The sequence below is a fragment of the Mobula birostris genome, chromosome 24 (genome assembly GCF_030028105.1).
Source record: "Mobula birostris isolate sMobBir1 chromosome 24, sMobBir1.hap1, whole genome shotgun sequence".
NCBI lineage: Eukaryota > Metazoa > Chordata > Chondrichthyes > Myliobatiformes > Myliobatidae > Mobula > Mobula birostris.
In genome coordinates, this window is record NC_092393.1 from 25,114,231 (window position 1) to 25,132,520 (window position 18,290).

General features: G+C 39.7%; 1 long non-coding RNA gene across 1 annotated transcript in view; it reads right to left on the reverse strand.

Moving 5' to 3' along the window:
- Window positions 1-10,134: 10,134 nt before the first annotated feature.
- The window catches only part of LOC140187130 (uncharacterized), a 47,867-nt gene continuing 39,711 nt past the window's right edge, over window positions 10,135-18,290 (reverse strand). Inside the window, exon 3 of the long non-coding RNA XR_011883011.1 lies at window positions 10,135-10,341. This is a non-coding gene — a long non-coding RNA (uncharacterized lncRNA). The remainder of the gene's footprint in view (window positions 10,342-18,290) is intronic.

Here is an 18,290-nt window from a genome sequence, read left to right on the forward strand (position 1 = left end):
GGATGGTCACAAACTCTGAAACTCCAGATCAGCAGGTTACAGTAGTACCTTTGTATAGTTAGAACCAGTGTAAGTCAAGGTGTTTGGTTTTAAGCCAGTAAACCTTTCCAGGCCAACTGCCTGCTGGCCATAGAACCCAAGTGAATAGTTGAGTTATTTAAACTTTTGAGAGGTATTTTATCAAACCATCTGTGGAATGAGGTACTTAGATAGAGAAGTTTTAATGTCCTTGGTTAATAAGTCACATGCTTTAATGATCAAACCTCAGCAATTTTTATTTTAGATTTTGAGTACACGCAGTCCTCTTTTATTGTCATTTAGTAATGCATGCGTTAAAAAATGATACAATGTTTCTCCAGAATGATATCACAGAAACACATGACAAACCGACTGAAAAGACTGACAAAAACTACATAATTATAACATATAGTTACAACAGTGCAAAGCAATACCGTAATTTGTTAAAGAACAGACCACGGGCACGGTAAAAAAGTCTCAAAGTCTCTCAAAAGTCCCATCATCTCACGCAGACGGTGAACCTCCAGCGCTGGAAACTTGCTGATGCAGCATCCCGGAAGCATCTGACCACAGTCCGACTCCGAGTCCGTCTGAAAACTCCGAGCCTCCGACCAGCTCTCCGGCACTGAGCACTGAGCACCATCTCTGCCGAGCGCTTTGACCCCGGCCCTGGCAACAGGCAATAGGCAAAGCCAAGGACTTGGGGCCTTCCCCGCTGGAGATTCTCGATCGCACAGTAGCAGTGGCAGCGAAGCGGGCATTTCAGAAGTTACTCCAGGTGTTCCTCCATGCTTCTCACAGCTGTCTCCATCAAATCAGGATTGTGCACGGCCTCCTAGTTAGCACATACGATATCACTCGGAACGGCCGTGTGCACTGCTTCGCGCCGCCATCTTCTCCTCCCTCCTTCTGTTTGAGCCATTCATTTCAGTCTGCTAAAGCTTAAAGGTCTTGGTTACATTTATAAGAGGCTAGTTTTGGTTCTGATTTCAGTCAGTCTGGAAATATTAAATGGGAATGTTTCCCCTTAAGTTTATTCTCCAGTATTTGCAAAAGTCTTGTGTTATCTTCAGTGGAAGGAGTTTCAATATTACAAGTTAAGTTTTCGATGGACTTATCACCAAAACGGAGCATAATTCTTTCCAGAAAGCTTTGAACATTGTCGTGCAGCCAAAGTACATTTGCAGCTTTACAGGAACACAACATGAGCAGCACATGAAAATTGAGGCAGAAAATGGTAGTTAAATTTCAAAAATCTTCAACAAAATGATATGACAATCACACAGAGGCAATTAATGCCTGTTTTTCCACGCCTTTCCTTAAAGTGACAGCTCACATTGGGCAGTATTCATAAGGTTTTGGTTATTTCCTGGTATTTTACCCAGAAGATTATTCTGCTGTGCTAGCACTGGCAGTTAGCGAGACATTCAAATATAGAGACTGTCACAGCTGAGCCCCAGTGTACTTTTCCTGCAGGGTTGATTAAATATTAATCAGGAGCGTGAACTGCAGTTTATTTTTCCCTTCCCTAATCCAGGGGGAAAGAGGGTTACTGTGGCCCCCACGTGGTTGCACTGTTATTAGAAAGTTCAGCAAAAGACTACAGGCTGCACTTAGGATTTCTTTGGTCTGAATGGTTCAGCACACCGTGCAGCATATTTGCTTGTGTACCCATAACAGGAGGCCATTTTGCTATTGGTGTCTGATCTAGAATGCACAATGCCTTCCAGTAATTAGGTATTAGGTTGTGGTGTCATTGTCAAGACATTTTGTTTTACTTTGTGTCACATGATTTACAGCTGCATAAGTAAAGCAGACAAACGTAGAAACAAAATAAGTTTGCTTTCTACTGGCCTTAATTTGATTAAGCCAATATTTCATTGCTCCAGATCGACCTGGTAAAAACAACTGGCCCCACTTCAAGTTTAGCTAAGTGGTAATTCCTTCAACACTCCCCCCGCCCCCCACCTTATCTCCTCTGAGGTAATTATACGCAGACTGTATCTCCTGTGTGGTAATTACAGTTTCACATCATTCCCACAGAGCAGATAATTCAGTGCAGATTAGTGTCAAATAGTCTAACTCATTTTTAACCTTGTTTACATTGGGCCCATTTTCCTGGAAACGAGCCAATTATTTAATCCCAGTTTGAAACTAATTTCACTGGTTACTAATACCCTGCCCATGAGACAATCACACCAGAGGACTGCTTTAGGGGAGAGAAAGGCCATTTGCAGATAATATTTTTAAATAAACCATAAAGCTTTGTAATGTGAGCCACAATGTATGACTTGACATATAACAGTAAGAGTTTTCTTTCGGCCACTTAATACGAAACTAAACTAAATATCTACTGATAGGTTTCCACTTTCCACATGCAGCACCTAATATCCTCCACCTCTAATTGTCATCACTCAGTCATTTGGTCTTTCTGTATTGTATTTGAAATCAAATGGCTTAAAAGCATGTGTGTTCCTTCCACCAGATTTTTCCCTACGGATCACAGAGAAAGAGTGGTATTCATTAGTTAATTCTTCAGTAACTTTTGAAAGAAAGACGTTAAATGATCCTCCAAGTTAATCACAGAATGGACAGAAAGTGCTGTGTGGCAAAGATTTTTCTTCAAGATTCCCATACCTTCACAGTTATAATAATCACCATGAAGACGCAGCTAAGAAATGAAGAGAAAAAACATTGCTTTTAAATTACGGTTAGTGCTGTAATTTATGAAGTGTGGCAGCCAATTTGCACATAGCAAGCTCCCACAAGCAGCTAAATAATTAAAACCTGTCAATTAATTTCAGGGACATACAGGACGTTGAAGGACAAAAAGAGGCCAGGAAACCTCACCTGCTTTTCTTTTCTGGGGGATAATTTGCAGCCACTTAGGAATACAGATGGAGACCTGGTGTAATGATTTATCCAAAAGACAGACCTCCAATACTATAGGTCTCTCACAGACCTACATTGACCTTGCATTCAGGCTTCAGAAACACGTCTTGAACTTATAAACCTTTATTGAGAGCCAAGAATGCAAAAGAAAGCAGATTTCCCTGTGGAGAATCAAAGATGGAATGGGTAGGAATTTTTCATGAGAAGCAAAAATGCAGCCACTGAGCCACACTGATTTTGCAATGTAAAATTTAATAATGATGTCCTTTTCTTCGCAGCCTTTGCATGTAAGAAGGATTTGTGGTGATGATTAGAAGCACTGATATATTGTATCTTTGATGAAAAATTCCTGCCTCTTTCCATCTTTCATTTTCCACAGGGAAATTTGCTTCCTTTTGAATTTTTTTCAAGCTGTGCATACAGTAATCCACGTTTTAAAATAGTTACTCCTGAAATGGAATCATCCACAAAGTTCATATATCTAAGGATTAACATAAAATGTCAAATGTAAAAAATTGACTAATTGATATGCAGTACTGCGCAAAAGACTTAGGTATATATATATATATAGCTAGGGTGCCTCAGATGTTTGCACAGTACTGTAGTAATTTTAAGTATTGCATTGCACTGATGCTACTACAAAATCAAAATCAAATTTCATAACATATATGAGTGATAATAAGCCTGACTCTGATTAGATTAGCTTATGAGAACACTCAGTCCTCATTTACTGTCATTTGGAAATGCATACATGCATTCAGAAATGATACAATGTTTCTCCAGAGTGATATCACAGAAAACAGGACAAACCAAAGACCAACACTGACAGAACCACATAATTATCACATACAGTTAAGGCAGTGCAAAGCAATACCATAATTTGATGAAGAACAAACCATGGGCACTGTAAAAAATGTTTCAAAGTCCCTGAGTCGATCGACTCCCGAGTCCCCGATAGCAGGCGGCAAAAGGGAGAAACTCCTTCCCATAAACCTCCAGGCACCATCAACTTGCAGATGCCTTGGAAGCAGCCGACCACAGCGTTCACTGAGTCCATCCGTCTGAAAACTTTGAGCCTCCAACCAGCCCCTCCGATACAGCCTTCCGAGTGCCATCCTCTGCAGAGTGCCTTCGACCTCGCCCCAGCCGCTGAAACACGCAAAGCCGAGGATTCGGGGCCTTCTGCTCCGGAGATTCCGGTTATCACACAGTAGCAGCGGCAGCGAAGCGGGCATTTCAGAAGTTTTCCAGCTGTTCCTCCGTACCCTCACGTCTGTCTCCATCAAATCAGAATTGTGCACGGTCCCCTACTTGACAGATTACAGATATCATTCACCGGAGAGGCCGCGCGCGCTGCCGTCACGTCGCCATCTTCTCCATATGGTTCTCCATTGTGGATTGAGAGTGCAAAGGGGGCAGGGAGAGGGAATCATGGTTGGGAAAAGAAGGTAGAGGGGAGCGAGCGGGAAGCACCAGAGAGATGTTCTGCAATGATCGTTAAACCGATAATTTGGAATCAAATGACCTTGCCAGGTATCTCGGGGCTGGGTGTGTCTGGACCCATGCCATTCGCCGTGCCTAGCATTCCTTCTCTGCAACCCTCCTGCAGCACTCCACCACCACCATTCCCAACATCGTTTGCCCCCCCAGATTTACTAACTCACTCTGCTCCATGTTGACAAATACAGAACAGTACAAAGGTCTGAGGCACTTTAGCTATATATACATATATGTACCTAAGACTTTTGTGTGGTACTGTTAAAGTAAATCAATCAAGTGCCAAATTAAAAGGATACAATCAACTTTAATATGTTAGAATATAAAAGCCAAATAGGAATTTTAGAAACATTGTTTTTTTCCTACCAAAACCCACACCGTTACACAGTTTAGAGCTATTTATTTCAAACTTAATCTGTGTCAGCATAGGCAAATCTAACTTTATGTCTGCTTCCCTGATTCCATATGGAGATGTTTAACTCTGCTCAGTAGCACTTGATGGCCCAGTTATGGCTAGGAGTTTGCCAGCATGATTTGAAACTTTGGTTTGAATCTAAAATGGCCAATATCAGATCAGTCACCTGATCTCTTCTGATTTTCCTTTCCATGGGTTTCAGGTTAAATACATAATCAGAAATGACACTTACTGTAGTACTAAAAGCATGTGTTTTAAAGATGCAATCCTTTGAACACTTCCTCAGGTAGGTGGTAAGAGCCCTGTGAATTGTTCAACAGTGAACAAGAAAATCCTGCTGATGTTCTGACTAAAAGCTATTTCAATATTAATAGTAGAAGGTGTTTGTTCACCTAACTGATTGTTATGTGTGGAATTTTCCTGTGCGGAAATTTACTGTTTCCTAAGTGCTTCACACACACCTTTAGTGCTTTTATTCATGTGGAAAGAGTGAGAAAAAGCAACGAGGTCTGTGTGAGGAACTCAGCAGCTCAGAGAGCATCCATGGAAAGGAATAAAGAGTTGACATTTCAGACCAAGACCCTTCATCTGATGAACGTCAACTCTGTATTCCTTTCCATAGATGCTGCCTGACCTCCTGAATTCCTCCAGAATATTGAGTGTGTTGATTTGAAGTTCCAGCATCTGCAGAATTTCTTGTGTTCAATATACTGAAACACATTAAGTACATACAGGTTCTTCTCCTGATCTGCCTGCAATCAGTAACAGTGGAAAGACTAATGTTTAGGTTCTGTTGTTCACAACCTCAATTCCTCTCAAAGCTAATGAATTTCTGAAGTCAGTAACTTTTTCAAAGGTCCTGTTTTTCACAAAACAATCTCTTGGAAAAAAAACAACTGGCCCACAACTCCTTTCCTAATATTGTTGGTTGATGGCTGTATATTGTTTTGAATATTGATGTCGTTCTTGGGCAGTTTATCTGGTCTTGTGGGTTCTGAGACGGCTAATGAGCCTATGTCAGAACTATAGATTCTTCCATAGATAGGTCGGGTGAGTTTATAAGTAGTTTGTGAGGTGGTCTATTCCCTCCATAGTTTACATTGAAAACAACCAGACACCCAATGCATAGTTGAGATTTTCAAATCCCATCCTGAATGCTTCTTCTGAACCTTAGGACTAGTCAATTGGAACACTGAATTTCTTCAAGGAAACTTTGAATGCATCCTTTTTTTCTATTCCTCTCTCCACCTCACAATAACAGAGACGGAATAAATTATCTGTTTTTGGGAATCTAGAGTCAGGAATGCAAACAATATAACCATACCAAAAGGAACTGATTGAATGCGTTTGTTGGGAATTATGACCTGGGAGAGGACATTGATGTGGTTTGTTATGAAACTTAGAAACATAGAAACATAGAAAAATAGGTGCAGGAGTAGGCCATTCGGCCCTTCGAGCCAGCACCGCCATTTATTATGATCATGGCTGATCATCCAACTCAGAACCCTGCACCAGCCTTCCCTCCATACTCCCTGATCCCCGTAGCCACAAGGGCCATATCTAACTCCCTCTTAAATATAGCCAATGAACTGGCCTCAACTGTTTCCTGTGGCAGAGAATTCCACAGATTCACCACTCTCTGTGTGAAGAAGTTTTTCCTAATCTCGGTCCTAAAAGGCTTCCCCTTTATCCTCAAATTGTGACCCCTCGTTCTGGACTTCCCCAACATCAGGAACAATCTTTCTGCATCTAGCCTGTCCAATCCCTTTAGGATTTTATACATTTCAATCAGATCCCCCCTCAATCTTCTAAATTCCAACGAGTACAAGCCCAGTTCATCCAGTCTTTCTTCATATGAAAGTCCTGCCATCCCAGGAATCAATCTGGTGAACCTTCTTTGTACTCTCTCTATGGCAAGGATGTCTTTCCTCAGATTAGGGGACCAAAACTGCACACAATACTCCAGGTGTGGTCTCACCAACTAAGAGGATTTTGCAGATGAAGATTTGACGGTCTTTTTCTGGAGCCCTAAGGTGCCTGCTGTAGGTAGTACAGGTCTCAGAAGCGTACAAGAGGGCAGGGTTCATTATTTCTCCAGTATGCCACGTGTTTTGTGCTAGATCTGATGTCTCAATCTTCAAACAACCTTTGAAATCATGGAACAATTTCATCACTCACATTTGTCCATGTTCTTTAATGTTTTGGAGGACAGTACAGTGCAGAATGGATCAGAACCTTTCACCTATGGATGATATTATGCAAGTTAATGTGCAGCCTTGTGCCTACACCTCTGCACCAGTTTTATCATATGTTCTAAAACCTCCTTATGAAGGATGGCAACACATCCTGCTTGTTTTTTCTCCAATAACATGTCCTTGGATATTAATAATAATAATAATAATAATAATAACAATAAGTACATTATTGATCCCAGGTGGGAAATTCTTGTACCATGTTAAAGGTGCTTTACTAAGGGAACTAAGCAGTATGCACATAGACATCTGACACGTACAGTGCCACCACTGGGCTCCTGTGCTTTTGCCTGTCTTTCCTTCTATCTAGCCTAAAGCAATTCATCAGTTTGGCTATTTTGGAGATTTTGTTAGCAGTAGAATAAGTTACCACATTCTAATTGTTCATTGCACTAATGCTAAAAAAGGCAACTCACAGAGAATTATTGTTGATGTTCAACAAGCTAAGCAGCCAACTCTTAATCTTCCTGTTTTTAGGCAGTCAACCATTTAAAGAGAAACTGAGGTCAAATTTTTGGTGATAATTATGTTAGAATTAGAAAAGATACATTGTAAGAATTTGAAAATCAAATAAGGGAATGGTATATCTTTATGTGGAAGACTAGTGTGTTATTTATGTTTTGTGTACGATTATTTCTTCAAATACGGCTAAAACAATTAGAATTGAGAGGTTTTGTTTGAGTTCAGTTTTGGAAATTTACATTACACAGGTTTTAGAATTATCTATGGGATGAGAAACAAGTGTAGTAAAAAATCTATTTCTTTAAATGTAAAACCATGTCTAATCCACTCTATTCAAGTGTTACTGATGGATCCAGATGTGTACAAGGTACCTGACACCTTTTGTTGCTGTTAGGCCCAGAAGGGGGATTTAATCTCAAGTGGGCTAATGTGATTAGTTTCTGTAATGGAAGATGGCCTCTTAAGAAACTTTAAGAATTCTTCAGGAAACCAAGACTGATCTTAATCAGTGAAAAGTCCTTATTTCACGGTTGGTTTAATCTGTTAAGACTGACACATCCTTTGTGCTGAGGAAAAAAATGAGGGTGGTAGGGTGGAGGGGAAAGGGGGGGGGGGGACTTCATTTATGCCATTCATTGGAAAGCAACCATCTTGTTTTCTTTTGCTTTGGTGAAATCAAGTTTCAAAAAGGCCCCTGACCTCTGTTCTCTTTGGATCAACTGAGGGAAATTTTGATGCAGCAAGATTGCCAATGAATCTTGATCACTCTACTCACTGCTTAAGAATTCCTAAATTTACATCTCTGCCAAAATATTTGATCACCATTTCTAATTCTCTCCCTTCCTGGCCTCAAAATCTTCCTTTAGCAATTGGTGAGGTACCATTTTGTTTCATCAAAATGCTGAAACAACACGAGCTGCTGATTCATTTCTTGATTTCTGTAATAAAGATAGATCAAACAGAAGGATGAAAATAGAGGTAATATTACAGTTGATAATTTTCTACCGGGACAACATTCTTCCTAATTGTTTTTACTTCTATTAGTGTTGGTTTGTTTGTTTACATGGCTACTACAATTGGTAGGTTCGTTTTTTGACCATTATGGAAGACAACATTTAGTATTTGACCTTGAGTTTTTAGAGTCTCTACAGGATATGTCTTCAATGTCCTTCTTGATGAACTCCAGGATGTGTGTATCTCTGCCCATGGTAAGTGAGCAGTCAGCAGCCTTATTGGTTCGTATCAATATACTGGTCATAAACTTCTACTTTAGAATAAGAATCATTGCATTTACCATTGCTGTCACAGTGCTCAACAGCCTTAATCTTATAGAGGCTTCTGTTATGAGGCTTCCGGTCATGTCTTGCCTTTGAAAACAATTCACTGATATTATTCTTGCTGAGCCTTTGCTTTGCAGTTGAATCATTCACTGTCCTTCACATGACGGATAGCTTCCCTTTACACTGGCAGAAGTACTTACTGCCAGTCTTGCATGCATGCCAAACTCACTTACATAATTCAGCCTTAATATTGGAACTCCTGCCTTTGTTAATGCCATTTCTCCATGCACATTGGTATTATTATTATTATTAATTTTTGTTATCATTTTAGGAAATAATGTCACTGGAAATTTTACATGCATTAATCAGATTTAAATCTCATATTTAATAATTGTGATTCAATTTGCTTATCTGATAACTGACACAAACTTATTCCACATGGCCAGATCCGGGAAGACACTGATGTTGTGACAAATTCTTTGAAACTGCTGTTAGCGTCCCATCTCCTTTGGCTTCTGATTCTGAATTTTAGATTTTCACAAAGGTACTAGACTAAAATAATTCAACAATCAACAATCAGCAATCGTACCTGGACAACATTGTCGAAAGGAATGATAAATGGAAAACATCCCACGATCTATGTGGCTTCATTTTGAACCATCACACCTATATCTGCCTCTCAATTTCAAATATGTTGCTCACCATGAAGAACATCATGATATCATACTTTGCAGGGTATCATACTTTGTTTGACTTTTATTGTGCTTGCACAACATTTATTGTGCTTGCACTTACATTCATAACTCCTTGTCTCCTGAAAACTGTTTTATCTCAAGTCCCATCACGTCAACACTGCACTTTGAACTCACTATGACTAATTGTGAGTTTTCAGATTCCTACCCTAATGAGTATATGAGTGCACAGGGTATTTGACTATTTCATTGCAGGAAGCTTCAGTTCTTTATGGTCCTCATCACCAGTGTAATGTGGATTCTAAGCCAATAGTGAAAAGGAGAAATAAGAAGCAGAATACTACATGAGAATCACAGATTTCTAAAATCTATGCTTTATTCAGTGTTATTAGACTGAATGGATGCACAGGACAATATAGACGTGATCAATAATGCCAACCAGTGAAATCACACTATGATGAATACCAACAGTCTAACTATTTACAATGGTAGATTGTTCATCTTCTCTGGACAAATGATAATAATTGTCTTCTACCTCATCTCTGATACCTTTGATCAGCAGATCACTGGAGCGTCTAGTTGTGAAAGGAGACCATACTCACGAACATTTCAGAATCACGCACTTCTGTTATCTCTCACTATTTCTCTAACTGCCAACATCTGCTAGTTACAAAGTAGAGTTCATGTTATCACTGCCTGCATCATACCTTCATATTGCTTCCCAGGTAGATCATCGGCTTTTACTGTAAGTTCATCTGTGTGACAAATATTTCGTTTTCTTAACTAGTTCTTGTCCAGTAATGGAAAACAAATTAAACTGCAGATGCTGGAATCTGAAACAAGAAAAGAAATTATACAAACATATGGGAGGGTTGCTAACCGAAATATTGACTAGTTTCTCTTTCCACACAAATTGTTTCACTGGCTGAGTTCTTTCAGTATTTCCATTCTAGTATCTTGTCCAACATTATCAGCTGCTCTGCATAGATCAGCTACAATTATTTCAAATTATCTGCTATTAAAATGTTTTAAATTTGACTTGGTATCTTCAGTCCTACTGAAGTATGAGTATGTCTTAAGACGAATTGTACTTCAAAACAAAAGTTGAAGGTCTGCTGTATATATCACTGCCAGTGATCAAGTAATTTGCTGCTCTGCGAATATTCATTTATATAACTTGATTATTTGAGATCATCATAAAATATTGTTGATTACAGCTATTTCCGTTCTTAGCATGGATCATAATACAGTCAGTTCTGTTCCTTTGGGTGGTATCAATATCAATGCTACATACTTTCCCTCTCTGGGAGGCAGGTTGGCCCTGGTACTATTACTCCAGATGCTCTGGGTTTGAACCTATAATTGGCCTTGGGAGTTGCCGCATGTGATATTATGTATTATTATTGCAAGAGTGTCGTGGAGAATAATTAATCTTCCGACTATAGGAAGGATTTGTGCCACTTGCTCTCATGTGGGGCTTACGTGACTCTTCTCGGCAATTTCTTAGTCATTTTTGTTGCCATCATTACTAAGGTTGCAGTATCGCAATCCTGATCAGAGATGAGACTCTTGCCACCTAAATCAGTTTGTCATTTAAACCACATTATCATCTATTTCACAATGCATGGTTTAAGGATTCACCTTGCAGCGATGTTTAGCTGAACTGACGAAAGCTGCTAAATAGTCGCTGACAGTTTCTCATGCATTTTTACTGCTTGTACTGAATTTGTAAATCCCTTCTATTTCAGTTGTCTGTGGATTAAAATAATCCTGTAATTCCGATACTACTTCCATGAGTTTGAACAACTTCCTCTGCAGCTACCAGATACGCAAATGTAAGGGGCATAAAGAACTCCTACGCTCAATTGCACATGCCTAGGTTGTCAATACTGCCGTCTGAGCACGTCCTATTTCCTGCCTGAAGAATGGTGTTGCAGTGCTGAGGAATTCTCTACTCAATAGTCACTCTTGTCTGTTTAGTTCTCCCATTATCAGCATTTCTATCCCTGCCAAATACGACTGTTAACGCATTTTCCCAATTGCCACAGGTTTACCAACCCTCTGTGAACCTAGAAAACTTGGCTCATGCTGTTTCGAAGACCTGTATTCAATGATGCTTAATAGGTACTATGAAGAGATTCTTCAAAACTGTTTTGTTTTTGAGCTGATATACTGTATGTTGAATGCTCTCTGTATCCTTGTCAAAGATTGCAGTGGTTGGAGCTGGTCTGTGAGCCGAACTTGTAATAATGGTATTTACAAACTACACTCATCTCCAGGAGTCACTAAGAGTCTCAGAATATGATAATGTACATTATTACTAACAATAGCTAACATCTATGCTGGAAATGCATCTCACTTACATATTTATGAATAAATATACTGTACCAGAAAGTGGAAGTGAAAATGGACAGTGTAAGCAGTATCTTTGTAATATTTATGTAATAACTGATGAACAATTAAGGCTGCCCATTATGTTTTCCTCATTGGTTGTGGAAGACAGCTCTGTTTACTTTCTGCGAATTGAATTAGTTCTGTAATGTACACCAGAAATTCTGCAGATGCTGTAAATCTAAAGCAACACACACACAAAGTGCTGGAGGAACTCAACAGGTCAGGCAGCATCTACGGAAATAAACAGTTGACGTTTCAGGCCGAGATCCTTTTCCAGGACTCAAAAGGAAAGGGGAAGACACTACAATAAAAAGGTGGGGGGAGGGAAGGAGGATAGCTCCATGGTCATAGGCAATGCCAAGTGGGGAGGAAAGTAGAAGTACTGGAGAAGAAGGAATCTGGTGGGAGAGAGAGTGGACCATAGGAGAAAGGGAAGGAGGACAGGGAACCATTGGAGATGATAGGCAAGTGAGAAGAGGTAAGAGGCTGGAGTGGGAAATAGAAGAAGGCAGGAGGGAAAGGGAGACTCCTTTTTTTATCAGAATAAGAAATCGTTATTCATGCCATCTGGTTGGAGGCTACCCAGACGAAATATAAGGTGTTGCTCCTCCACCCTGAGGGTGGCCTCATTTTGGTACAAGAGGAGGCCATGAACCAACATATCAGAATGGGAATGGGAACTGGAATTAAAACATTTGCCCACTGGGAAGTTCCGCTTTTGGCGGATGGAGCAGATGTGCTCGATGAAGCGGTCTCCCAATTTACGATGGGTCTCACCAGTGTACAGGAGGCTGCATCAGGAGCACCGGACGCAATAAATTACCCCAGCAGATTCACAGGTAAGTGTTGCCTCACATGGAAGGACTGTTTGGGGCCCTGAATGGAGGTGAGGGGGGAGGTGAAAGGCCAGGTGTAGCACTTTGGCTGCTTACAGGGATAAGTACAGTAGCTAGAGGGAGACTAGTGGAGAGAGACAAATGGACGAGGGAATCAGGAAGTGAGCAATCCCTATGAAAAGTGGAGGGAGGGAAAGAAAAGATGTGTTCGGTGGTAGGATCCTTCTGGAGATAGCGGAAGTTGCAGAGAATGATATGTTCCATTATACACAGACTTTGTGACGATAGGAGTTTAGCTTAAACTGAAATTGTATTTTTGCGCCACACTGATGCTAAATCACATACGATGTTTGGATGGGATCATCTAGCTTAACTGGTGATAATAATCCTGGATCAACTGTTCCTAAAGCAGCACGACTGCAGCAGTGTGAGTAAAACTTAAAGATAAAGATAGGGCACTAAATCTCCAGATGAACTAAAATTGTATAAAGTTTCCAAAATTAAATTCTTGTGCCTCTGGCGATTTTCTAACACATTCTGTAATTCTACCACGTTACTAACATTTATATTTAAGCTTGCCATTAATCCTCTTAAATAAATTTTAACTCTCTGGTGGATTAGTCAGTTTCTCCGGTGAGTAAGTGAGTAACCAATATCAAGAGACTTCCAGGTTTAATCTCTGCCCAGGCTACATCAACTGATCTCCGTAGGAGTGCAAACCTGTTCCTACAGTGTTTCCTCAAATGAGATATTTAAGTGCCGATGACTGAGGTTATGCAGTAAAATCAAGTATATCTCCTGTCAAAGTCATAATGCCAGATGTACCAGTGGAACATCTATATTTTGCTTTTTTGTTAAATATAGTCAGATAGATCAATATGGACGAGTATTTGTTTTTTTTCGAATTTCTCTGATTGAATAATTATTTAATTAATTTGAAATTCGGAGCTGCACATAATATTATAATTATATATTGATTATTTCCATGATAATTTACTTCAAATAAGTTCAGTGCAGTCCTTAAGGTTGTCATAGCTGGGAAAGATAGTGGGGATAAGCTCCCACTACCTACTAAATGCTTCCAATGGCATATGTCTCAAGTAGCCTCTGATAGCCAACCGCAGCTCCTGGCTTCCACGAGTGGCTTAGCTACTAAGCACGCTGGAACTGTTTCTACTGACAGGAGAAGGGGCAAAGGTGTGTTACTGGTGCTTTACAACCAGCCATTGTTGGCAGCTCTCCAAAGAAAAACTCTGATATCAAACCTGCGCTGCCTTGTGGCTATACCCACTCCTGGGGAAGGCTTTACGAGTAAACCCTGAGGAAAAATCTGGAGCTAGAGTCCCTGAGGCAGTCCTACACGGAGTTCAACGCTGGCAACTCCTGCAACACCACCGGTGCCAAACTGTATCGGGGTCTGCTAATCCTCTGGACGCAGCTGTGTGGAATGGGGAAGCCTGCTGCATGGGCAAAAGCTTGCTCTCCATATTGTACTGCCCTGGCTTGTGTATCATGTAGACAGCTAGGACACAACATCCATGGATGACCTTGACCAATAGAAGGCCTCTAAATTCAGTGCTCTCTGCTTGCTATTTGAGCAGCACAAAAATGCAGTGAATTTGATTGTGATTGCGATATAAAGGAATCCATTTTGTTCCTTTGAATGCCAGCTGAAACAATGTATTTGAAATTTCATCAGGATAGCTCAAATTCTCATTTTCCCAGGAAAGATAAATGGACTCTGTAATGGTAGAAGGTGGAAGACTCTATTTCAAAGATATAATCTGCATTATGAACTAAAACTGTTGGAATGACTCGGTTTTCTGAGAAGTTGTTATTGTTTCAGTTTAATTTACTCTTTACCAAAACTGGAAAATAAACATTTCTCCTTATTCATCCAGTAGAACACATTTCCACATTAGATAAGTCCTCCTTCAACTTCAGTTACTTTCTTCAAATCAATGCAGCAGATAAGGAGCTTTTATAACCTCAAGCGATATCTGACATTTTTGTGCAATATGTGGAGAATTCTTTGTTTGAGATCTGTTCTTTAGCTATTTTCCCTGTCATATGATGACTGTATTGGTGTATTCACAGTGCTCTAAACCCGCCATTAATTTTTCTGCCGATTTCTATTTTGTTCTCATTTTTACAATGTCTATCTTTTGCCTCTTCTCTTCCCTCTGGCTCTCTCAGGTGATATGTTACTGGAAAAATCCATCTCAAGCCCAGTGATACATACAGGTATCCCGATTATACTTTCTCCCAGCTTGCCTTTGTCAGGCTTCTATTCCATTCTCTCAGTTTCTCTGTCTCCATTGTATCTGCTTTGGTAATAAAATAGTTCACATGACTGCACCTGAAGTGTTTTCCTTTTACTTTATCTATAGCTTCCTGCCCCCGTGTTTGACAGAGTCCTTGACCATGTGTCATCTATTTTCAGCACTTCTGGTTTTATTCTCTTGGCTCTTGGATATAGAGTCCTCACCATCCCATTAGCAGATGATCCTGCACAAAATCTGCTACCTTCAGTGCGACGCTACCACCATGTACATCTCTTCCTGAAGGGCCCATTTCCCACATTTCTTGATATAATTTCTCATTTCCACCAACTTCTTTCTATCTAGTGACTTTTTCCAATGGACCTACAGGAAATACAACACCTGCACTTTTACTTCAATTTTTCTTTGGTCTCCCACTATGACCTATCTGCCTGTTGTATCCTAAGTGGTTCCAATGAGGCTCAGCTGAAGCCTGAGAAACACCATCTTACGATTGATCTGGCTACTCCTCAGGGTATCCATTTGTAATTTTAGCTCAGTTGCTTTCTCTCCATAGTCCTTGCCTGACTTATTGGGCATCTTCAACACTCTCTCTTTGGTTATCGTTCTTTGATAAAGCTGTGACTTGAAGTTCACAGTTTTTACATACCCCTTTGCTTCTTTTCTCTATTTCAAATATCCTTATTAACCCATCAACCAGTTAGGCTACTCCTGTATCTTTGTGGTCTTATAGCGTTGTTATATTTTGAATTCTACCAGTTTGTTTGATCTTGAAGATCTGATCAATAGAACATAAGTTTGTACTGTGGTATGTATTGCCTAATGGTAGGAGATCAACAAGACTCTGGGACAGGTGGGAGGGACCTTGACAATGCTGAGGGCTCTGAGAACATAGCGCTTCTGGTATATCTCCAGCATGGGGTGGAATGTGACTGATGATTGTCTCAGAAGTCATCACAATCCATTGCAGAGTCTTTTGGTCAGATATCTTGCAATTCCCGTACCAGACAGCATACAGGTAATACATTGCACCATGTTTTTGCCACTTTATGAAGGTCTTGATCAGTTTAATATGTGGTAGTTAACTGAACAAGCAATAATTTCAAGACTCACCTTAAGAAAGGGTTTGAAAGAAAGGCAACTGAATAAGAAAAGTGGCTATCTGTTTATGCCAGCATATGTATCTGATAGACTGAGTACCAGAAACAGCCTGCATACCATATTAAAGCATCTGTGCCTGAGTTGTTGCTGAATTGCATAGTGGTCCAAAATCCACCTTCCTTTCTACTGCCTTTCTTTGGAGTTATATGAAATTTCCTTTCCAGTTTATTCCAGGATTCCCAAGAGTCGAGGTGTGTGTTTAAGTGCCTGCATGATGTTGTAACCCTCTCTGCCTTTTCGCTTCCATTTGTAATTAGATCACTTTGCTTTTCCTCTGCACAGGAAATTGCAAGATATCCTTTCTAGAAATAAACACAAAGAAATTTGTGCCATGTTCAGGCCTGATTGGGCTTGAATGGACTTCCTTATAACTGTAACCATCCTATTTATCTTTGATTATTATGTTTCTGTTAGCAACATCATACTTCTCAAAATAATTTGCAATAAACTCTACTCTAACAATGAACAAGAGGAATGAATTCATGTAAAGTCCTTAAATAAATTGAAAGACATTTCTTGATTTACAAGGAAGGGCCTGTACCTTAAGTATGGACAAAACAGTTCCCATCTAATCTTTCATGTAGGTGTTACATATTTCATTTGCTTAATTCATCACCCATTCACACACTACCCTCAAACATTTCACAAAGCGTAGTCCTGTTTACAGAGCTTTTGTCAAAGATCATGGGGAATCTTCCAGCAATAATGGAAATTGCATTCAGTACTTTATATCTAGAGATGATAAAACACTCTTTTCACACACAAGACACTCGAGGAACTCAGCAGGCCAACAGCATCTATGGAAAAGAGTAAACAGTAGTCGTTTTGAGCCAAGACCCTTCACATTACTTACTGGGGTATTACATGACTTCAGTTCTTAAAACTGCATCAAGTTTGAAGATAAATTTGATCTAACAAATTTATGATGTCAGAACGAAACAAATCATCTTTAGGAGGATTTGATTTCTTAGCATTTTGTTGCAAATATTACATTAAAGCACTTATGTCTGCAGTAGTATATACAATATCTTTCATTATGACAGAAATCTAGGGGTTTCTGTCACAGTGCAGCAGGTATTCAGGATATAGCCCATTAGCTCAGCTGTTGCCTGTACCTCCTATGCAGACATCTGGCATGTTGCCTGGTTGGTGTCCATGAGCACCCCCATATCTACATGATACTTGTTCTGATCATTAGTATGATGCTGGCAGATCACCTTCGAATACTGATAGCAATGATTGAACCCACCAGCTGTTACCAGCTTCCTAGCCAGAAGGAATAATTTAACAGGGCAACTCATATACCAAAGGGAACAGCTGTTGGCAATGAATGCTGCTTCACCCCTCCCCTCCCTTCACTCTTCCCTATTTAATGCACCAGTGTTCTTCCCTCCCATTGTTCCTAAAGGCATTGGATCTGAATGAACTACTTATGCAGGATCACTCACCCATTCTGGCCCATTCTTATCTTGCCAGTTTTCTCCCATGTCTTCCTATCAGAAAGGCATTGATTCCTACCTGCAGGTGGGGTGGAATAGGTCCTAGGTTCCCTGTCAGAGATATCTTCTTCATGTTTTCAACAGTGGATGCTACCAGATTGTTTGATCTTGAAGAACAGCACAACAGAACATAAATTTGGCAATATGTAATATGGGACAAGTGGACTTACAGCATGGGTTAAATATCAATAATATCAACACCTCTTATTCTGGTTGTTTGAGAATAATTGGAAATTATTTGATATTGTTGTATATACAGAGATACAGTGAAAAACATGGTTTTGCAAGCCATCCACATATATCACTGATTCTTGAGAATTTGGATAAAACAGGTTTTAATTTTGAAAAGAAAAAAATTTTAAATGTTAAGAAATCTAGACTTATATGTTTATAGAACAAGGTCTCAGCAATCAAGCAATATTTCAGTGCAACCTCCTGATTTTGTAATTTTTTTCATAAAATATGTGTTTTTCCTGTCATTACTTAGTTTTTGTCAACAGTCAGACAAAATAAAAAGCTAATTATTCCTATTTATTTAGTCTTATATAGATTTAAAGCTCTAAATCATTATGTCTACACCATAGGTACACATATATGCTGTTAAATGTTG